This window comes from Symphalangus syndactylus, chromosome 12 (assembly GCF_028878055.3).
Source record: "Symphalangus syndactylus isolate Jambi chromosome 12, NHGRI_mSymSyn1-v2.1_pri, whole genome shotgun sequence".
In the NCBI taxonomy this organism is placed as follows: domain Eukaryota; kingdom Metazoa; phylum Chordata; class Mammalia; order Primates; family Hylobatidae; genus Symphalangus; species Symphalangus syndactylus.
The window spans coordinates 101,408,101-101,432,737 of NC_072441.2; the positions used below are offsets into that span (position 1 = coordinate 101,408,101).

Genomic DNA, 24,637 nt, shown 5'->3' on the forward strand with positions numbered 1-24,637 from the left:
CACGCTTGTAATCCCAGCACTTTGGGAGGCCGAGGCGGGCGGATCACGAGGTCAGGAGATCGAGACCACAGTGAAACCCCGTCTCTACTAAAAATACAAAAAAAAAAAAAAATAGCCGGGCGTGGTGGCGGGCGCCGGTAGTCCCAGCTACTCGGAGAGGCTGAGGCAGGAGAATGGCAGAAACCCAGGAGGCAGAGCTTGCAGTGAGCCAAGATTGCACCACTGCACTCCAGCCTGGGTGACAGAGCAAGACTCTGTCTCAAAAAAAAAAAAAAAAAAAAAAAAAAAAAAAAAAAAAAAAGAATTCAGTGATATTTCTCTTACCCATTTTTGGCAATAAGAGAAATATGGCTCTGTTCTGCCTGGCTCCCAGCCAGTCAGACCCAATGGTTATCTCCCTTGTTCCCTCAACATCTCTGTTATCCTGTTCTTTTTTCAAGGTGCCCAGCTTTCATATTGTTCAAAAACACATGCTTTATGAACAATTTGTGCAGTCAACACAATCATCACAGGGTCCTGAGGCAACATACATCCTCAGCTTACAAAGATGATGGGATTAAGAGATTAAAGTAAAGACAGGCATAGGAAATTGTAAGAGTATTGACTGGGGAAGTGATAAATATCCATGAACTCTTTACGATTTATGTTTTGAGATTGCAGTAAAGACAGGCATAAGAAATTACAAAAGTACTAATTTGGAGAACTAACAATTATCCATGAAGTCTTCGCAATTTATATTCTTCTGTCACGGCTTCAGCAGGTCCCACCGTTCGGGGTCCCTCTGTTCGGGGTCCCTGACATGTGCCTGTGTGTGTGCGTGCTCCTGTGTGTGTGTGCACGTGGGTATGGCTAAAATTAAGTCATTCTGTCAGCCGCTCATGTTCTCGTTTGAAATAGTGTTTGGAAATGGGAATGGTTTTGTCCTGCATGCTGATGTGTCCAGAATTTCATTTAATAATAAAAGGAAAATGTGTGGTTACTGAAAAATGTGTATTGATACGGAATTTCATAAGAGCCATGTTAGACAAAGCAACTCTCTTTTTCAACTACTGCTCATCAGTTTCTGTAGAGTAAAAAAATCTGTACATATTTTGGAATCTGGAGAAGCCTATATAAATCATTTGTTACTTAAATCTGTGAGAAACATGTTTCTTTGGAGGAAAATGTTTGCATTTATAAGCATTCTGTGGAATCAGTTTTAATTGTATTGATGTAATTGTCTCTAAGTGTTCATCATCTTCATAGCAATAAGAAATTCATTAAAATGTCCACGTTCCATAATTCTAAAGAACTAGAAAAACAAGAGCAAACAAATCCCAAAGCTAGAAGAAGACAAGAAGTAACCAAAATCAGGGCTGAATTGAAGGAGGTCGAGACACACACACACAAAAAAAATTCAAAAGGTCAACAAATCTAGGAGGTGGTTTTTTAAAAAAAATTAATAAAATAAGACCACTAGCTAGACTAATAAAGTAGAAAAGAGAGAAGATTCAAATAAGCACAATCAGAAATAATAAGGGGAATATTACCACTGATCCCACTGAAATACAAAAACTATCAGAGAATATTATAAATATCTCTGTGCACATAAACTAGAAAATCTAGAAGAAACAGATAAATTCCTGGACACACAGACCTTCCCAAAACTGAACCAGGAAGAAATTGAATCTCTGAACGGACCATTAATGAGTTCTGAAATTGAGGCAGTAATAAATAGCCTACCAACCCAAAAAAGCCCAGGACAAGATGGATTCACAGCTGAATTCTACTAGATGTACAAAGAAGAGCTGGTACCATTCCTACTGAAACTATTCCAAAAAATTGAAAAGGAGGGATTCCTCCCTAATTTATTTTATGAGGCCAGCATCATCCTGATACCAAAACCTGGCATAGATACAACAAAAAAAGGAAATCTCAGGCCAATATCCTGTTTTATGGGTAACTTTTTAGTTTTCCCAAAAGGCTGATAAATTTCAACATTTTGAATACATCATTGTTAATTATGAGTTGGCAGAGGTAAACTAACCAACTACCATTATGTTTTAGTACTAAGGGATATACCTTTCAATAAAGCTACTGAAATGCAAAAAATAAAAAATTTTGGAAAAATAGAAATTAAAATTTTTTTTAAAAAAGTTACCCTCCCTACAAAATTGCGTTTGAAGACCATATCTATCTTTTATTCTGAGAACATTATGCAGTTCCTGGCTCACAAATGATGCTCAATAAATACTGACTCACTGTAGTAGCTTCCCATTGCTGCTATAATAAATTACCATGAACAATGCCTTAGATCAGCACAAGTTTATTATCTTAATGGTTTTGAAGGTAAGAAGTCCCACACAGGTCTCACTGGGCTAAAACCTATGTGTAGTTGGGAGCTGTATTCCTGCTGGAGGCTCTGGGAGATAATCTGTTCCCAGTCTTTTCCAGCTTCTAGCAGCCACCCACATCCCTTGGCTCATGCTCCCCCATCAGCAATGGCATTATTCTTACCTCTGCTTTTGTCATCATGTAACTCTTTCTGACTCAGACTCTCCTGCCTTCCTCTTTCCCTCATAAGGATCCTTGTGATGATATTGGGCTGACCTGGATGGATAATCTAGAATAATCTCCCCATCTCAAGGACTCCAATTTAATCACATCTGCAAAGTCCCTTTTGCTATATAAGGTAACAAAATCACAAGTTTGGGGGATTTGCATGTGGACATCTTTGTGGGGTCGGAGACCATTACCTTGTCCACTATACTGGCTGACTCATCATTATCTCATTTCTCACAGAGAGGAGACTTACAACAATACTTGTGAACCTTTGTTCCCATCTAAGGAAGCAACTCAGTTCTTTGCAAAAGCCTGGCTAGAAGGGAGTTTCTCATTGTCTAGTGAGTGCTGACTCTGGAGGGCTGTCTCCAAAAGAATCTTAACAGGGCCTCCACCCATTTCCCTCTCAGCTCCATGTACATTGTACCACTCAAACCTCCCACAGGTGAGAAAGTGAAAGTATGAAAAGTGCAGAACGCCCCCTCTTTGACCTACAACAAGTTAGAAGAAGCCAGAAATAAAACCTCTCATTTTATACCCCAGTGAACACATACTTGTTGAATCCCTTCCATTATGCATGCTGGGGTACAGATGAGGTCCCACTGCCATGCAGTTATATTCCAGGGCAGGAGACCTTCTACAGGGAAGCCACAGTTCCCATACTCAAATGCCTTGCTGGGCTATGCAGAGAACTCACATGTGTGAAGTAGTCAAGTGTAAGAATACAGGGAGTGGTGATTATGTTGAGCAGGAGAGTTTCTGCTTGTCTAAAGACATTCAATTCAAAATTGATCTATGGCCACTATGCTGGCCAAGGAAAACAAGCCTGCAACTTAGATCAGCACCCCCAATTCATCATCTACAGGGTTGCCATTCCCAAGGTAAACAGATTGATAAAATAATTTCAGATATTGACACATTTTGTGAGAAAAATAAGGCAGGCTTATGCGAGGGCAATCACTTAATGTAGGGGAGGGATGCTCTGGCTTTTCAGGGAAGGCAACCCATTCCAGGACACCAGACATCTTTGTCTCTACCAAGAATTTCCAGTGAGGAACTCAGATCTCAGAAGAGGCATCTTCTCTGTCCTGTGGTTATAAAATGAAGCAACTCAAAATTCCATTTTGATGAGAAGTGGTATTAGAATAAGAAGAAAAATTGTCTCTTCTTTGGAAAATCTTATAAACCACAAATGGAGTTGAAAGCATCAGGTTACAGCAAACCTAGGTAGAATCTGATAAGAGACAGTTATCTTAATAGAAAAGTGCTCTTTCATTTTTCGTAATGCATTCCAGAAACCATGTATCACAAGACAGTGTGATCATTTGACTATTCTGGTTTTTTGGTCTAGTACCTGACTTTGATTCTCATGCTCAACTTAAATCCCCGAGTACTCTTTGCATTATACTCCTTCCAGTAGAAGTGAGTTCACATCCTGTCTCATAGCTTTTTTCATGATCCAAGCTATATGTCTTTAATGTTAATGTTTCACACTCACCCTCAGAGAGATGTTTCACATGCCTGGTCATGCCTGGTTGCCAATTGCTTTTGAGAGAGTTCTTTCTAGCTCATAAATCTGGCAATCAACAGTATAATTTGTTGCTGTGTTCTCTGTATATTATGAAGAGGCAAGTTCTATGTAGAAATCAATGTGTGGGGAAAAAAATGACATGGGCTTTAAAATGTAAGTGTAGGTACAGGTGTAAGTATAAGTACATGCATTGCCATGAGTGTGGTGGCAGGGCAGTGTTTCTGTGTAGGCAACTCTTATTTATACCTGATTGATGATAAGATAGCTGGGGACCCATTCGGCCTATTATTTCTCTTTTTGTTCCTAACTTCTCCCTTCAGAGGAGAAGCAAAGATATATAAAATACTGATTAGCCAAGTTAATAGGTTAGAGAAAACTTGGGGAAGAAAATATATAGAAAAGAAAGGAAGTCAATTGACTTTGGGCATTCGATGATCCATGATAAGGTTAGTCGAGTTTTAGGAGCCTATGTTGTTTTAACAGCTTAAGATGTAGGCCTCAGAGATGATCATTTTTGGGGACAGAAAGTAGATTTCGTCTCAGTATTATTTCATGCCATCTGGTAGTGGCTGTTTGGAAGATTAGGCTGGGACACAAGATCACAAGAGAAAGAGCCTTGAACAAGTAGTAATCTCTGCCATGGGTGCGGGAGGGAAGGTTGACAGTATGCCCAGCAAGAATTTGCCTTCCTTGGCTGAGTCCAATAGCCTCATTTCACAAACTAGAAACTGAGAACCAGGAGAATTTAAATGATTTGTCCAAGGCCTCACAGCTCTGAAGCAGTTCTGGGAGTTCCTGGTGTGCTAACTCCATACCAGCCTTTTTTTTTTTTTTTTGAGACAGAGTTTTGCTCTTGTTGCCCAGGCTGGAGTGCAATGGTGCAATCTCGGCTCACTGCAACCTCCACTTCCTGGGTTCAAGCGATTCTCCTGCCTCAGCCTCCTAAGTAGCTGGGATTACAGGCATGCACCACCACGCCTGGCTAATTTTTGTATTTTTAGTAGAGAAGGGGTTTCTCCATGTTGGGTCAGGCTGGTCTCAAACTCCCGACCTCAGGTGATCTGCCTGCCTCAGCCTCCCGGGATTACAGGCGGGAGCCACCGCACCCAGCCTCTTCCATCACACCACTCTGCTTAGCACCTGGCCTACATAAATAAGAATAACACACATTATAGTATAGATAAGGTGAGGCTACATGACCATGATAGACTGAAAAAGGGTCTCCAAAAGATATTCATGTCCTAATCCCCAGAACCTGTAACTATGTAAGTTGCATGATAAAGGAATCTGCAGACATGATTAAGTTAAGGATTTTGAGATGGGGGGTGGTTAGCCTGGATTAGCCAGGTGGACCCAAAGTAATCACAAGGGTCCTTGCAGAGAAAAGTAGGAGAGTCAGAGTTAGAGAAGGGGACGTGATGATGGAAGGAAGTTGGAATGATGTAGGGTCAGGAACCAAGGAATTTGGGCAGCCTCTTGAAGCTAGAAAAACACAAGGAAATAGATTCTCCCCTAGTGCCTCCAAGGAGAGCTGCTGAGGACTCCCACAGGCTCCCTGCTTTCTTATTTTTTTGATCCTCCCCAGGACTCGCTCTATCACCCCATTTGCCTAATAAAATACAATGCATCTTTTACAAGTCTGCTAAACTACAATACGGTGTCATGAGAATTGCTAAAATGAAAAGAAAAAATATTGTTTGCAAGGAAGTGGAGCAACCAGAACCCTCATGGACTGCTGCTGGGAGTATAAGTTAGTACAACCACTTTGGAAAACTATTTGGAAGTATCTATAAAGCTTAATATATCATAAGAACAAAAAATTGCACTCCTGGGTGTACATTCAACAAAAATGCATACATATGTTCATTAAAGCACATGTATTAGAATTTCATAGCAAAACTATTTGTAACAGTCAGAGACTAAAAATGTCCACCAAACAGTAGGTAAATAAATGGAGGAATGAATGTATGCATATTCTGACAATGGAATATCATACAATGAGACTGAATGATCTTTACTCATATCTAATAATATAGATGAATGTCACAGACATAATGTTTGTTGAAAGAACCCAGACAGAAAAGTATACATATTGTGTCATTCCTGTTATACAGGCACTAATTGAAGGCATCACTGCTATATGCTGTTTAAAGTCAGATAGGTCTTACTTTTGGTGGATAGTAACTAGGAAGAAAAATAAGAGATCTTTCTAGGCACCTGGCTTATATGTTGTGTTCAACTTGTCAAATTTCATTAAGCTGTACGTTTACTATACATGTATATTACACTTCAATCAATCTTTAAAAATAAACTCAATTAAAGCATTCCTCTGGTGTCCTAACCACTCTCCAGGATAAAATTGATTGTCCCTTCTTGGTGTTTAACTTTATCTTGGTGTTTCACTTTATGTTATGCCATACATAATAATGTATTATCAATAAGCCTTATCTTCTAAACTATGAATTCCTTGAAAATTATGTTATTTCTAACTCATTTGAATGTCCAAAGCCTAGCCCGTAGTAGTAACTAGAAAATGTTTGTTGAGTTGAATGAATGAATGAGTTTCTTCTTTTGCAATCACTTCATGCCTGGTCATTTCAACAAACATTTGATCAGTAAATACTTATATGTGATCGGCCCTGTGTTAGGTGTTTGGAATAAAAAGATTTTAAAACACAGTTCTTAGACAAGCATAAACAAATGCCAGTCAGAGTCTAAGAGTTTTATATTTAAAAAAACAAAAAGAAGAAAGAAAAATTCAAGGACTTTCTTTTTACCAGCTGTAAAAAAAAAAAAAAAAAAAAAAAACTAGGTCTGCTGACTTCCTTAGCCATCCAATGGCATTCTCCTTCCTCTCTTTACTATTTTCACATTAGCATATTGGATTACACTTTTCTGGGATTATTTTCATTCATGTTTCCTTCTCATGTTTATTTTCCTTCATGCTTCCTTCTTAAGATCTATCCTAAACCTTATACTTTCTTAAACCACTAGCCTTTAAGGGCAGGTCTGCTAAGATAGTGTTTCCGATCTTTCCATTTCAGGACACATAGAGAAAGTGATGTTATTTGTACTGCACACGGGGTCAAATGGGAGAAGCTACTTGAGGCCAAAGGTAAGCAGCCCATGTGTTCCCTGATGTTCCAGGTCCTGCCTGGGCTCAGAGGATTAAGAAGTCAACATCTCATTCTCTGCACACCAGTATTTTATACAACACATAGTGAGAAGCTTGGTGATCTAAGGACATTGATCAGATTATATGACCATAGGGTCAATATCTATTATCATATTGTCCACCCTGGCTATGATGGCCACACAGGCCAGCAGCCATACTGCCAGTCAATATCCTTGGCCTCTCCCCATTCCAACTAGCCAGCTGATAACACAGACTCAGTTCAGATTCTACCCTTGGACATAGAACTATATCTATCTCCTTTGTTTGGATGCTTTCTTAAAAGTGTCTGTTGACAGGTGAAGAGCATATGCCTATGAAACAGACAACTTTTCTCTGAAGTCTCCTGGCTTCCCATTCTCCTGGACTGTGCCTTACGGAATGAGAGCTGTCAGGACCAAAGTTGCACCTCAGAAGGTGTTTGTCTGACAAGTCACTGCTGACTGTGGCAGAAAAGCCTTTCAAACATTTCCTCCCACTACATGTGGGTTGCAATAGCTAAGCACATTTTTAAAATAAATATGACAATTTTGAAGATCAAAGACTGCCTTCAAAAGGGATATGGTTAATTCTACTTACCATGCTTGATTTATATTTACCAAAGAGAGCTAGAAATCCTGAGACTAGCTATGAAGATCCAACTAGCTTGTTGCTTTTATGACCTTGGCTTTTACTGTTGAATTACAAAAGGTGGATAGCTGGGGATAGCAGACTTAGCTATGGTACTGCAAGTGACAGAAACAGGAAGAGGTCCAAAGAAATAGAGAAGAACTTCAACAAGAAGCTAAACTGAGGGGCCCCTTGTGGAAAAGAAACTTCAGAGCAGGACTCACTGTGCAGGCAAGGAACACATTTGTGAGAAATTAGGGGGTGGAAGGGAAGTAATAACCCACATAAATTATTAAAGTCATCATGGGAGCAAGAACAAGGCTGCAAGAAAAGGTGCGAGGCAACACATGACTACACTATGCATTGCTGATAGGCAAAGGGAGCATTTCACATGGGCTGCTGAGATGAGGTGCCTAAACAGCCCTATGATGGAAAATGGGCAGAGAAAGTGAAGGGGCTAGCCAAACTAACCATGGGGCAATAGTCCTGGAAAGATAGATGAAGAAAATCATCTGTACTAGAACTCATCTCGTGCAGCTTACTGAATGTGGTTACAAGGAATCATTTGATAACTTCTTGTGAAGGAGGAAATGAGAAGTGAAATCCCCTTAAAAGCATGCTTGAATAACACCAGATGTTTGTTAAACTGCCTTTTGAAATAGGTGGGTCCAGATGACTGCAGGGGTTTTGATCTGCTGAGTGGATCTACAAATTTGGACCAGAGCAGAATTGATTGGGATGAGAGAGAAGCAGCAGAGCTCTGCTGTAGAGACCCCTCCTTTCTGCCCTTTTGTCACACATCACTGAGCCACCCCTCTTCATGAGTATGACCAACAACTTATAGGTGGGAGGATCATCTGAAGTCAGGAGTTCAAGACTAGCCTGGCCAACATGGTGAAACCCCATCTCTACTAAAAATACAAAAATTAGCTGGGCGTGATGGCATGCACCTGTAATCCCAGCTACTCAGGAGGCTGAGGCAGGAGAATCGCTTGAACCCAGAAGGCAGAGGTTGCAGTGAGCCGAGATCGCACCACTGCACTCTAGCCTGGGTGACAGAGCAAGACTCCATCCCAAAAAAAAGAATGCATAGGTACCACTTTCTTTTTTTTTTCTTTTCCAAATAGATAACAAAAGTTTTAATTGTTAAAAGGATGGTTGAGACACATATTTACCATGTCACCAGAGCACTGATTCTCACTTTCCTTGGGTCTACAGATTCACTGTTGTGAATGTGATCGAGCTACAAACCTACTCATCAGAAAACTGGCCCCAAAAGCAAAAGTTTACATATAATTTCAGGAGATTCACAAATACTCCAAAATCTATTTAAGGATCCTAAATTAAATGCTCTAACTATAGAAAGGTTTGACATGCCTAGTGCCTAGGTAGCCATGACAATTCGTGCTGGATATCTGGATACAATCCTAGAAATCTATCTCCATCAATTCCAAGAGGGCCATATAAAGGAATTCCTCTAATACGTGGCTAACATGTCCATTAGCACTCTTGGAGTATCTTATCACATACCATGAGGAAAATCAGTCTTCTTGGGCTTAATTTCTATGTAAGCATGAGAATGGCAAATAAGTTAAATACTAAATTACTAGTTTTTTATTATCATCAATACATTCATGTTCTATTTAGAAATGCAATTTTGAGAGTTTATAATAAAGAAAGCCTTTGTTAACAGGCTGTTAAGGAAAGTTTCAGTGTTTTCTTTTAAAAAAAAAAATGCTTTGTTGACTTCATTGACAAATTTATAAAAGGTTAACATGGCTTCATCTAGTTGAAATTATGACTCACATCAACATGATGACAACTGTGTGTACAGTTCATGTTGCGCTCATACTGTACGCCTTCTTATTTGTGGTCCAGAAGAATGGCTGTTGCTCTTTCCTTCTTCATCCAGAGTCTTTTTGGTAGCTTTTAATTCCTTCTTCTGCTTCTCTACCTTCTGTTTCTCCAGCTGGGCTTGGTATTTTCAAACTTTAGTTATTTGGTTGGCTTTTCCCTCCATCCGTCCCACTGATGCCTCCAATTCACACACTAAGTTGCCTTTCAGTTCAACAGTTGGCAACTCCTGGGTAAGTTCTGCATGTTGCTGGTGATTAAAGCTCCTATGTCCAAGTTCATCCTGTAAAGTCTGTAAGACTTCTGACAATTCCTCATTAATGCTGTCAGAGGAGGGAGGTATTACTGACAACTTCTTACTTTTAACACCTCTTGAAGATACTTGCTTTGCCAAAGGAACACTAATGACTGATCACTGCACAAAGCTTTGCTGTGTTGCTTCATTAGATGCAATGCAAGACAAGCTGAACATTGGCTGCCACAGCATGGCTAAGACTTTGGACTTCCCAGCTATAAATGGCACATCACCCAAGCATAATCTATAATGTACTGGTGCACCAAAATAGTTCCTAGAACTTAGTTTTTCTTGTGGTTTGACTTTTTTAAAAATTCTTCCTGCACTGGGAAAATGTGGACTTGCCTTATCTTCAACGATAAGTCTATTTGTTTCTAGACCAATCTGTAACTTAGCTGCCTTAGTTTGTACATGTTTCCTTTCCTGTTCTTCTTCAAAGAGTTTTGCTACCAACTCTCACATTTTTCTTTCTGCAAGGGCCTGCACTGTGGAAAGTTATACTCCCATTCAAAAAGATCCAATTTTTCAAGTTGGCTCCAAACATGTCTTTGACAGTATTGCTGTTCGCTTTCTAGGGAAACCTGTTTCTGTAAGACAGATGTCCTCTCCCTTTCTGCATGTGTTATCATACTTCACATGTACTCCAATTGTTTTCCTAAAAGATTACATTAATTTTCTGCAGCTATCAACTGAGATATCAGTTCTTGATTGTGCTTTGATTCTTCATTCTTTGAGTTCTCCCTTTCCGTATCTCTTCATCCAGTACTTTCTTGGATTCAATTGTTTCTCTAGACAAGGTTTTCACACTTTCTTCTGCTGGAATCCTTTCAAGTTCCAAGCGTCAAATCTTACCTTGAAGATTCTTAAGAGCAGAAAATATAGCTCTGCTGTTGCTTTCTGGATAGGCAAGTGTAGGCTTATTTGGGGAGTGCCATAGATCACTATTAAGGAAACGCTTATCAGATGGATATACTACATTTGGAGATGAAGAATGCTGAACCAGACTTCCTTGAGGCCTTGATGATTCAGCTAAGATGTTCGAGAACTGAGAAGCAGAAGCAGCAGAGACCAACGCCATCCAGGGAGCCTCCACAGGTCCGAGACAGCTGGGTTGTCGTACTCTCCTTCACAACTCAGGAGCTGCCCACCAGGGGTGATCCTAAGCTGAACCCCTAATGGAAAGGGGGAAAGGTGCTAGTGCTGGGCTTAGAAAGCCCTGCCACACGCTGGTGCCACTTTCTTAGTCTGTTGGGGACAACCACATAACTCAATCTGGCCTTAATCATAAATTTTGTGACCATGTGAAAGCCAACCATTTTTTGAAGGACAATTTGGTAATAAATAACAGACATTTTTAAACCCAAAGCCTTTGATCCAGAAATTTAATTCCTAGGAATCTGATGTCCAGAAACACTCATAAATGTGTACAAAGATATTTTTATGGATTTCAGTTTAGCATTGTTTATAATACAGAAAGAATAAAAATATCTTAAATGTCTATCTATAGGGGATTAATTTAATTATACTATATCTATACTTTGCATTTCTTAAGAAGACTAAGTATATATATATATATATATATATATATATATATGTACTGAGGTGGAATGGGGTTCATAACATATTGTTCCAAAAAAAAGAAAAAAGTAAGTATTTTATCATCTTGTTTTTGTTATAAGTTTATTTTTTAACTTTAAATGGACATATGTGTACATATATGTTGGGGTGTATGTGTACATATATGTTGGGGTGTATGTATACATATATACACACACACATATATATATACATACTCACAGATGTAAATTTGTATATGCATAGAAAAAGTGTGAAGAAAAAAACTCACTCCTAGTAATAAGCAATGGTTTCCTCTGGGGAACTGGATGGTATTTTTGCTATGTTACTTCTGTATTATAATTTTTAAATAATTTATACTACCTTTGCAATTTTAAAAATCAACAAAAATACTTCTTAAGGGAGTTGATACTATGTTGCATGTATTTTGTTATCCAATCAGGATTGCATTACAATTAAACTAATTATATTGCTTTAAAGTGTAAGAAAACAGTGTTCGGTATTCTTTGGTCTCTCCCACTCTACAACAAATATAAGGAAATGGGAACATCACATCACTATTATACCACTAACTGTTCAAGGGGATCTAAATGTCATATCATGCAGGGCAGTAGTCAAGTTTATACAAATTGCTATTTTAATTACACAATTTTTTAAGAAAAAAAATATAAAATTATGAATATAAAATCAGGTATAAGGCTAAATATTTAGAAAAAGAAATCACAAAAAAATAAGTTCAAGAACGCTAACAAGCCAGGCATAGCAGCTCATGCCTAACCCCAGCTACTCAGGAGGCTGAGCCCAGGTATTGAGGCTGCAATGAGCTATGATGGTGCTGCTGCACTCCAGTCTGGGAAACAGTGTGAGACCCTGTCTCAGGAAAAAAAAAAAAAAAAAAAAAAAAAACGAAAAAGAATGCATCATTCTCAGGTGAGAAGTCACTTGGAAAAAAGAAAAAAACACATGAAAGCTAACAAACACAACAATGATATAATCCAGAAAAATAACAACTTTTATTAAAGTTGCTGGTTTTAGAATACATTTCTATAATACTATTTTCTTACACTTTTTGGCTAGATGCTCTTTAACAAGAATTTTGTAATATCATTTTCTACAGAGGCAACATTACTTAGTGTTTCCTGTAGCACAATTTATGGAAATATGTTTTTTATTATTGACTGTCTCAAAAGGCTTTTTTCTGGCTTCAAAATTCATTATTGTTAATGACATGTAAAATGTTTAGGATCATTGTCCTATAATGAGGGGAAATTCTACCAAGTGTCTTTCATATATCAACTGTAAAATTTCAGGGCACTTCGAGATTCTTGTAGAGCGAGTAATCTTAAACAATCATTCATTAAGATCATTCATTAACTGATTTGTCATCAATGTCCTCATTGTAGTAGCATTTCGTGAGTTTTAGATTATTTTTTGTTTGTATGTCGTGTCAAATCAGCAAGACATTTATTTTCCAGTTATGTTTGAATAATTAATTTCTCTTAATTAATTTAATCATCAAACAAGCTAAGAGTTGATCATTACTTCTGACAAAATTTGCCTCTTTCTATTAATGACATAACTGGGTTTTGGGTAAAATAAATGTTTTGGGGTATGGTCTGTATGATGTTTCATATGGAACCACCAAACTTTGTCAGGACAAGATTCATCAAATACACTAAGATGTTTCATAGCATATTGGTATGCATAAGATATGCAAGTTTACATATATATAGACTCTTTATTTGTTATACTGCTTAGGATTTATGTCTTATACAGGCAATAACAAATGCTGGTTAAGATGTGGAGAAAAGAGAACCCTCATACACTGTTGGTGGGAATGTAAATTAGTAAAACCATTATGGAAAACAGTTTAGAGGTTCCTCAAAAAACTAAAAAGAGACGTACCATGTGATCCAGGAATCCAACTCCTAGTATATACTCAGAAGAAAGGAAATCAGTATATCAAAGAGATAGCTGCATCCCCATGTTTGTTGCAGCACCGTTCATGATAGCCAAGATTTGGAAGCCACCTAGTGTCTATCAACAGATGAATGGATAAAGAAAATGTGGCATTAATACGTATCCACAATGGAGCATTATTTGGCCATAAAAAAGAATGAAATTCTGTCATTTGCAACAACATAGATGGAAGTGAAATAAGCCAGGAACAGAAAGACAAACATTGCATGTTCTCACTCATCTGTGGGAGCAAAAAGTTAAAATAATTGAATTTATGGAGATAGAGAGTGGAAGGATGGTTACCAGAGGCTGGGGAGGGAAGTCCAGGTGGAGGAGTTGAAGGAAACAGGGGATAGTTAATGGGTACCAAAAAAAATAGTTAGAAAAAACAAATAAGACCTAGTATCTGATAGCACAACAGGGTAAATATAGTAAAAAATAATTTCTTTGTTCATTTTAAAATAACTAAAGGAGTATAATTGGATTGTTTGAAACACAAAGGATAAATGCTTGAGGTAATGGATACCCTATTTACCCTGATGTGATTATTGTGCACTGTATGCCTGTGTCAAAATATCTCATGCAACCCATAAATATATGCACTTAATATGTACCCATAAAAAATTGAAACAAAAATTAAAATATATATATGTCCTATAAACACAAGAATTTGCATAAATCCGATTGGACACAATTTTCTTTGAAAAGTATGTGATGCAGTATAACTATATATGCTGCCTAAAAAATAAATTCCTGACATAAGAGAATGGCCATTTTCTAGATCTTTGTATTCTGGGCCCTCGCTTTACAGGCTACTTCTAAGCCCCTGGGAGGGGCCCTCGCATGAGTACACATGATTATCCATTTGTCCAGTCTGGAAAAGTCAGATAATGTTACCACAAATGGTTAATAACACTGTGTCTTCCCATACTGACTTCTCCATCACACATCCCTTCATGTTAGATAGTGTTAACAATGGGCATTTCTGAGAGCTGGACTGAATCATTCAGAGAACTACACTCTTTGCTACAAATCCACACTCTCACGACTGCAAGGACTTTCCTCAGAGTAGCTTCCAGCCCCATACACTCCATATCTTGTCTCCCTTCCATGGATCAACATTTGTATATTTTACCATGGCACACATTCATCTGGTGATACAGCCTCCAAACCTATCTCTTTGTGTTACAGTGCCGGATGAATTAGAACAGAGGATTCCATTTTCTAGAAACCATTCCTATGCGAGATCATGTAGTAATAATTCACTACACGTGGAAATGACAGTAAAATACATAAATACCTCCCACTAAACCTAAATTAAATGAATCCTCAACTTAACCTCCCAAAAATGCTCACTTCCAACGCTACCAACAGAAAGGACTTTTGACAGAGAAGAAGTTGTAGTGTTAAGAGTTGGGGGTTTTATGGGGTAAAAATAACTTCTTTTTGCAAATTTTGCAAAAACATAAGATCATGTGAATCCACTGCCAGTGTCCCTCGAAGGAGCTCATGCCATGAAGGACCCTGAAGTTCAAGCTTCTTTAACTTCATGGAAAATCTGCCTCTGAACATAAGACCCTGCTTAGGAGGACACTCAGGGAAAAGGATCATCAAAACTGTCTAACAATTCCCCAATGGAACAAAACCCTAATGTGGTCTATGAGGGCTAATGTGGCCTATGAGGGCCTGCCTCCTTGACCTACACCTGTCTCTACAGCATCTCATACTGAGAGGTGAAGCCAGCTGGACTTGCTGGGTCGAGTGGGGACTTGGGGAACTTTTCTGTCTTACAAGAGGATTATAAAATGCACCAATCAGCACTCTGTAGCTAGGATTCTAAAATGCACCAATCAGCACTCTGTAGCTAGCAAGGGGATTGTAAAATGCACCAATCAGTGCTCTGTAAAATGCACCAATCAGTAGAATCCTAAAAGTAGCCAATCGCAGGGAGGATTGAAAAAAGGCACTCTGATAGGACAAAAATGGAACACAGGAGGGAACAAATAAGGGAATAAAAGTTGGCCACCCCCATTCAGCAGCAGCAACCCATTCAGGTCCCCTTCCACACTGTGGAAGCTTTGTTCTTTCGCTCTTCACAATAAACTTTGCTACCACTCACTCTTTGGGTCCATGCCATCTTTAAGAGCTATAACACTCACTGCAAAGATCCATGATTCCACTCTTGAAGTCAGCAAGACCACAAACCCACCATCAGGAACCAACCCCAGACACATCTTGGGGGCTTGTCTGGAATATTGCCACATGGTGAGTACCACTGGACCCCTTTTGCTTGCTATTCTGTCCTGTTTTTCCTTAGAATTCAGGGGCTAAATACCAGACACCTGTTGGCCAGTTAAAAGCGACTAGTGCAGCTGCCTAAAGGAACAGGTGCCAGGCTTTCTGGGAAGGGGCTCTCTAACAACCCCCGACTCTTCGGAGTTGGCAGTGTTGGTTTGCCTGGAACCAGATTCCGCTTTCCCTGTACTTCTGGGCTGAGCCGAGGGTCAACAGAGAGGAAAGCTATTCAGCTCCGGGGTCCCGACAACAAGTTCGTTGACCCTGCAGCCATGAGCAGAACTCTCAAAGTTACATTGCCCAAGCGAGACTAGCCCATCTATCCTATCTATCCTGACCCTTGCCTCCTAGGTCCTAATGCCTGTCAGACAAACTTCCTCACACCTCTCTTCTCCGAGGCTACTCCTGTTTCTAAAAACCACTCCCTGTCCCTGGTGCTCTTCTAGTTTATCCTATAAGAATGATATCTAGTATAAATTTCAGGACTCCATTCCCTTCTTTAGGCACTCAGGCTCACCAATTAGAAAGATAAAATTATTGCCCAAAGCCCCATCAGTGGGGGGACTATCTGGAATTTTAGGATCCCTCCTCAGACTAGCAGGGCTAAAAAAGGCTATTCCTGAAGCTAGGATATGGGGAGCCTCAGAAATTATAGACTCCAAAATTGGGGGGGGGATATCATTCCCATTCATATGATGAGAGGTGAGGACTAAAGGCATCACTCTTCCCACCCTAGAGATCCCTTCCCTCCCTCAGGGTATAGCCCTCCACTTCATTTTGAGGCATATCATCTTTATAGGACAAGTGTAAAGTCCCAATACTAACAGGATAAAAGGCTTAAGACTCTAACAGGTTTTTGAGAATCTGTCAGTAAGGGCAACTAAATCTGACTTTTCTTGGTCCTCTTTGTGGTCTAAAAGGAAAGGCAAGGGTGCAGGTTTTCGAGAATGTGTTGGTAAGGGCCACTAAATCTGGCCTTCCTCGGTCCTCTTTGTGGTCTAGGAGGAAAACTATTGTTTCCACTGCTGCTTCGGTAAGCGCAACTATTCTGAACAGCAGGGTCCAGGGACCATTGCGGGTTCTTGGGTGGGAGGAAAAAAACAGACCAAAACCATGGGCAGTTTTTTCCTTTCAGATAGGAAACACTCAGGCATCAACAGGCTCACCCTTGAAATGCATCCTAAGCCATTGGGACCAATTTGACCCACAAACCCTGAAAAAGAAGTGGCTTTTTTTTCTGCAATACAACCTGGCCCCAATATTCTTTCTCTGATGGGGAAAAATGGCCACCTGAGGGAAGTATAAATTACAATACTATCCTGCAGCTTGACCTTTTCTGTAAGAGGGAAGGCAAATGGAGTGAAATACCTTATGTCCAAGCTTTCTTTTCATTGAAGGAGAATACACAACTATGCAAACCTTGCAATTTACATCCCACAGGAGGACCTCTCAGCTTACCCCCAATTCCTAGCCTCCCTATAGCTCCTCTTCCTATTAATGATGAGCCTCCTCTAATCTCTTCCACCCAGAAGGAAACGAGCAAAGGAATCTCCAAGGGACCACAAAAAACCCTGGGCTATCAGTTATGTCCCCTTCAAGCTGTAGGGGGAGGAGAATTTGGCCCAACCCTGGTACACATCCCCTTCTCCCTCTCTGATTTAAAGCAGATCAAGGCAGACCTGGGGAAGCTTTCAGATGATCCCGATAGGTATACCGATGTCCTACAGGGTCTAGGGCAAACCTTCTACCTCACTTGGAGAGATGTCATGGTATTGTTAGATCAAACCCTGGCCTTTAATGAAAAGAATGTGGCTTTAGCTGCAGCCTGAGAGTTTGGAGATACCTGGTATCTTAGTCAAGTAAATGATAGAATTACAGCTGAAGAAAGGGACAAATTCCCTACCAGTCAGCAAGCCATCCCCAGAATGGATCCCCACTGGGACCTCAACCCAAATCATGGGGACTGGAGTCATAAACATCTACTGACTTGTGTTCTAGAAGGACTAAGGAGAATTAGGAAATAGCCTGGGTACATGTCCCCTTCTCCCTCTCTGATTAAAGCAGATCAAGTAGATCACTGAATTATTCAATGATATCCACCATAACTCAGGGAAAGGAAGAAAATCCTTCTGCCTTCCTCAAGCGGCTGTGGAAGGCCTTAAGAAAATATACTCCCCTGTCACCTGACTCCCTTGAGGGTAAATTGATCCTAAAAGATAAGTTTATTACCCAATCAGCCACAGATATCAGGAGAAAGCTCCAAAAGTGAGCCCTGGACCCTGAACAAAATCTGGAGGCATTATTAAACCTGGCAACCTCAGTGTTCTGTAATAGGGACCAAGAGGAACAGGCCCAAAAGGAAAAGTGAGATCAGAGAAAGGCCGCAGCCTTAGTCATGGCCTTCAGACAAACAAACCTTGGTGGTTCAGACAGGACAGAAAATGGAGCAGGCCAATCACCCAGTAGGGCTTGTTATCAGTGTGGTTTACAAGGACACTTTAAAAAAGATTGTCCACAGCCATCCCATTACTGGGTATATACCCAAAGGACTATAAATCATGCTGCTATAAAGACACATGCACACGTATGTTTACTGCGGCACTATTCACAATAGCAAAGAGTTGGAACCAACCCAAAGGTCCAACAACGATAGACTGGATTAAGAAAATGTGGCACATATACACCATGGAATACTATGCAGCCATAAAAAATGATGAGTTCATGTCCTTTGTAGGGACATGGATGAAACTGGAAAACATCATTCTCAGTAAACTATCGCAAGGACAAAAAACCAAACACCGCATGTTCTCACTCATAGGTGGGAATTGAACAATGAGAACTCATGGACACAGGAAGGGGAACATCACGCTCCGGGGACTGTTGTGGGGTGGGGGGAGGGGGGAGGGACAGCATTAGGAGATACACCTAATGCTAAATGACGAATTAATGGGTGCAGGAAATCAACATGGCACATGGATACATATGTAACAAACCTGCACATTGTGCACATGTACCCTAAAACCCTAAAGTATAATTAAAAAAAAAAAAAAAAAATTTAATTACCTAGGAAAAAAAAAAAAAAGATTGTCCAATGAGAAACAAGCCCCTTACTATCCGAGGAATCCTGGGACAGCCTGTATCCAGGTATTTCTCCCACCTCCTCAGTTGTAATTGGGAGACTTTGCTCTTTTCACGTGCCTTTCTTGTTATGCCTGAAAGTCCCACACCTGTATTAGGGAGGGATATACTGGCCAAAGCTGGAGCTATTATCTACATGAATATGGGGAACAAGTTACCCATTCGTAGTCCCCTGCTTGAGGAGGGAATCAACTCTGAAGTCTGGGAATTGGAAGGACAATTCGGAAGGGCAAAAAATGCCCACCCAGTCCAAATCAGGCTAAAAGACCCCATCAGTGTAATTACACCCTAGAACTTCAAGCCCCAGCTGATCATAGTAACTTCTGAGTCACCCAAACAGCTCCATTCAGATGGTTTGTCTGCTTCTCAGGGACTTCAAAAATCATCACCTCCTCCCTGCTTAACAAACAGTCCAGGTTTTGTAATGGCAAATATACTCCCAGCATGACCATTCACCCCTGGACCCCCTGCAGCAGCGTCACCGCCACTAGTGAATGCCTCCTCATCCCCTCTTTCAATCACTCTTTCGAATGGTTCCTAGTAGATACAAAACTATTTTTTCTCCAATAGGAAAATAGAACACAGGGAGCCACTCAGTTTGCTCCCAACAGCCCTTTCCAGCCACTCACCAGAGCTACCTTGGCAAGTATTCTAGGAATATGGAAAAATGCAAACAACAAACTCACCCACCTTTTTAACATACACAACCAGTTCTGTCTACCCAGCCAAGGTATATTCTTCTTATGTGGAACGTCGACCTATATTTGCCTCCCCACTAACTGGACAGGCACCTGCACCTTAGTTTTTCTAAGTCCCAACATTAACATTGCCCAAGGAAATCAGACCCTATCAGTACCCCTCAAAACTCAAGTCTGTCAGCGCAGAGCCATACAACTAATACCCCTACTTATAGGGTTAGAAATGGCTACTGCTACAGGAACTGGAATAGCCAGTTTATCTACTTCATTATCCTACTACCACACACTCTCAGAGGATTTCTCAGACAGTTTGCAAGAAATAACGAAGTCTATCCTTACTCTGCAATCCCAAATAGACTCTTTGACAGCAGTGACTCCAAAACCGCCGAGGCCTAGACCTCCTCACTGCTGAGAAAGGAGGACTCTGCACCTTCTTAGGGGAAGAGTGCTGTTTTTACACTAACCAGTCAGGGATAGTATGAGATGCCACCCAGCATTTACAGGAAAAGGCTTCTGAAATCAGACAATGCCTCTCAAACTCTTATACCAACCTCTGGAGTTGGGCAACATGGCTTCTCCCCTTTCTAAGTCCCGGGACAGCCATCTTGCTATTACTCGCCTTTGGGCCCTGTATTTTTAACCTCCTTGTCAAATGTGTTTCCTCCAGGATCGAGGCCATCAAACTACAGATGGTCTTACAAATGGAACCCCAAATGAGCTCAACTAACAACTTCTACCAAGGACCCTTGGACCGACCCACTGGCCTTTTCACTGGCCTAAAGAGTTCCCCTCTGGAGGACACTACAACTGCAGGGCCCCTCCTTCACCCCTATCCAGCAGGAAGTAGCTAGAGCAGTCATTGCCCAATTCCCAACAGCAGTTGTGGTGTCCTGTTCAGAGGGGGGATTGAGAGGTGAAGCCAGCTGGGCTTCTGGGTCGGGGGGGACTTGAAGAACTTTTCTGTCTAGCTAAAGGATTGTAAACACACTAATCAGCATTCTGTGTCTAGCTAAAGTTTGTAAATGCACCAAGCAGCACTCTGTAAAAACGCACCAATCAGTGCTCTGTGTCTACCTAAAGGTTTGTAAATGCACCAATCAGTGCTCTGTAAAATGGGCCAATCAGCAGGACGTGGGTGGGGCCAAATAAGGGAATAAAAGCTGGCCACCTGAGCCAGCAGTGGCAACCCGCTCGGGTCCCCTTCCACACTGTGGAAGCTTCATTCTTTCACTCTTCACAATCAATCTTGCTGCTGCTCACTCTTTGGGTCTGCACTACCCTTATGAGCTGTAACACTCACTGTGAAGGTCTGCAGCTTCACTCCTGAAGTCAGCAAGACCACAAACCCACCAGGAGGAACAAACAACTCCAGACGCACCACCTTTAAAAGCTGTAACACTCACTGCAAAGGTCTGTGGCTTCACTCCTGAAGTCAAGCTAGACCAAGAACCCACCAGAAGGAAGAAACTCTGGACACATCTGAAGGAACAAAGTCCGGACACACCATCTTTAGGAATAGTAACACTCACTGCAAGGGTCCACAGCTTCATTCTTGAAGTCAGCGAGACCAAGAACTCACCAGAAGGAACCAATTCCGGACACATTAGGAGAAATACCTAATGTAGATGATGGGTTGATGGGTGCAGCAAACCACCATGGCATGTGTATACTTATGTAACAAACCTGCACGTTCTGCACATGTATCCCAGAACTTAAAGTATAATTTTTTTAAAATACCATGAAAAAGAAAAGTCTTCCCCAGGTGATTCCAGGGTGCAGCTAGGACTAGGACCTTTAACCTACAGTGTTCCTCTTCAAATACTTGACTGATTCCTATTCTTTTTCACATCCCACAGTGATCAGCATTTCCTAAGGTGGACCTTTCCCTGCCTGCCTGGACTATGTCATATCTACCATATCACCTACCCTCAGAGCCGCCATGCACCACTCCTTCATGATTGTAATAGCTGGCATTTATCAAGGCCTTAATATATGCAGGGCACCATTCTAAGAGATTTACTGTTTTCACAAAAAAAAAAAAAAAAAAGTGCCTCAAAACTAAGAAGTGAGCAGCTGAAATTCTGCGTCTTTGCAGAACCAAATTAATGGCAATTACCTTTTTAAAAAGCAAACTCGAGCTCTGGTACTCTGCTTGGGATCTCTGTTTGACACTGTTTCATGCTTTTATCTTAGTTATCCCCAACATATGTTGAGAGATGAAATCTTGTCATTCCAATGATCAGGTGCAGGAGTCAGGAGTGGGGGAGAATTAATTAGCTGCTAGTGAGTAGAAGCCAAGGATGTAACTAAACATCTTGCTATGTTGCTAAACACCTTACAGCCCCTGCCACAACAAAGAATTCTTTGCCCAAAATAGCAATCCAGGCTGAGGCTGAAAAACTGTCTACATAAATAAAAGTGCATGTGTTCAGTACAGAGAAATAGGACTTTACATCAGTAATGTTTATTGAGGTAGTAGACCAACTAAATTTTGTGAATAGCTTCTTTAGTGAGGTATCATTTAAACCAAGATCCATTAACATTTTTAAAATTTTACTTTATCATACTTAACAAACAAAAAGGAAAGGAAAAAGCTGATTTGTCTGTCTGTGGTTTGTATAGCTTGGGATTCATTCATTCACAATATTGAAGATTATTTCCTTTTCAGATTCTGGAAAGAGACACTATGGTTTTGGGAATATCTGTTTGAACATTAAACCAGTTATTGTCATTGAAGGAGAACATACAACTATGCAAACCTTGCAATTTACATCCCACAGGAGGACCTCTCAGCTTACCCCCATATCCTAGCCTCCCTATAGCTCCCCTTCTTATTAATGATAAGCCTCCTCTAATCTCCCCCACCCATAAGGAAATAAGCAAAGAAATATCCAAGGGACCACAAGAACCCCCAGGCTATCAGTTATGTCCCCTTCAAGCTGTAGGGGGAGGGGAATTTGGCCCAACCCTGGTACATATCCCCTTCTCCCTCTCTGATTTAAATCTTGTCATTCCAATTATTAGGTGCATAAGAAAAAATTATTATTATTTCTTATGCTCTGAATAAGAAAATCTCGAATTCCCACAGAGAATTAAGCAATTTAATCATACTGTAGATTAATTTTTTTCAGATCAACAGTGTTAAAACAGATTCTTTAAAGAGGCAACTTATGGAGAAAACCAGGGACTGGGACCACAGGGGAAGAGATTCAAGTCCTCGTTCAATCACTTCCCAGCTATGTCGTCATGAGCATATTATTTACCCCTTCAGATCTGAGTTTCCAATTGTATAAAATGAGGATCAAAATGCCTACCACTCAGGACTAATTTGAGGATTTAACGAGGTGATATTAATAAATCAACTGGCACACAGTAGAAACATAGCAAATGACAACTTAACGTTGTTATCATCATCATCATGACCATCATCATCTCCTTTATCCCCAATTTTCTGGTAGGTGTGGGGACACTAGCCACTTCATGTAAGTCAAAGTGAGTAGAAAATGAGTAGATGCATTTGACATTGCCTGCAGAAAGCCTGGAAGAGAGCACCTTTAAATGTGTCCATTTATATACGTATACGCAGGTTATGTATGTTTGCGTCTATGTACTTTGCATGTATTTTTGACACAGTGGCCCATGCACAAGGTATAGAATTCAAACAGATTTTATACAGCAACATTTCTAAAAGTATAGTCCAGGGCCCTCACAGGGTTCCCAAGACCCTTTCCATGGGTCCACAAGATGAAAGTATGTCCATAATAAGGCTAAGATGCTATTTGCCTTTTTCACTCTAATTCTGTCAAAATTGCACAATAGTGTTCTTCAGAGGCACCATGATGTGTGATACCACAACGGACTGGATGCAGCAGCAAATATGAGGATCCAGCTGTCTCTCCTAATCCAGACATTAAAGAGATTTATAAAAATGTCAAACAATGCCACTCTTTTCACTAGTATTTGTTTTACAAAATATAGTTATTTTTCATGTAAAATGTTATGTTAACAAATAATGGGCTTATTATTGCTATTTTTTAATGAATCTGTAAATACATATTTTTCAGATTTCTGTGTTAATTTCTAATACAGTAAATATTGATAGGAATTTTACTCACATAAACAAAAATTCTTGGGGCTCTTTAGTGACTCTTAAGAGTTAAAGGAGCCCCAAAACTAAAAAGTTTCAGAACTACTGACATACAGTGAGAAATAAGTCTCTCTCCCATTCCTAACTGTCCCCTAGGCATATAGTTTCTCTCTTTAGAGGCAACCACTGTTACCAGTCCCCTGTATGTTATGTGCATATATAATTATGTGCATTACATATTTTTTCTTTTTACAAATGGTAGTGTATTATGTACACTAACTGAGAATTTTAAAATAGGAAAAACTAAAGCTATCATCATTTAATTACACTTTCCAACTCTTCCTTTTGCTGTACACTCTTGAAAACATGCTGCATGTTTTCCCTTCCAGATATCACTGAGGCATTCAGGACACCCACATTTATTTAGATATCTAGCAGCCAATGACAGGGTAAGAGAAATCAATATCATGTCTATGACTACCAGAAAATTTCATTTTTAACTCTTCTTAACATCACTTTATCTTTGAGCTCATAAAATAGTTCTAAATGTATTAAATATCTAAATAATTCTCTCTTCTTTCAGAGTCTGAAGTCCATTCTCATTATTTTTTTCCTTTTTTTCTTTCTTGTTATTCCTCTGAGATCCCCCACAAATGAGATCTCCCATTTTTGTCATCTATATATGAGAGTTGCAGTGAAGGGCCTCCACATACACATATACAAAAACATACAAGCAAGCCTGACTTTATAACATAGCATGGATCAGAACAGAAACGTATAAAAGTCACCTTACAGAATGAAGATCTTCTAGTCCAATATAACCCAAAAAGATGTATTCCTTTATCCAAAGAAAGAATCTCTTTTTAACTATGTCTGGTGCACT

The 24,637-nt window shown here is 40.0% G+C and overlaps 1 protein-coding gene and 1 pseudogene across 6 annotated transcripts in view; both read right to left on the reverse strand.

Moving 5' to 3' along the window:
* The window catches only part of TNFSF4 (TNF superfamily member 4), a 307,507-nt gene that overhangs the window by 195,675 nt on the left and 87,195 nt on the right, over window positions 1-24,637 (reverse strand). The gene's annotated exons all lie outside the window — the stretch shown is intronic.
* On the reverse strand, window positions 9,445-13,493 carry LOC134734547 (centrosomal protein of 57 kDa-like; annotated as a pseudogene).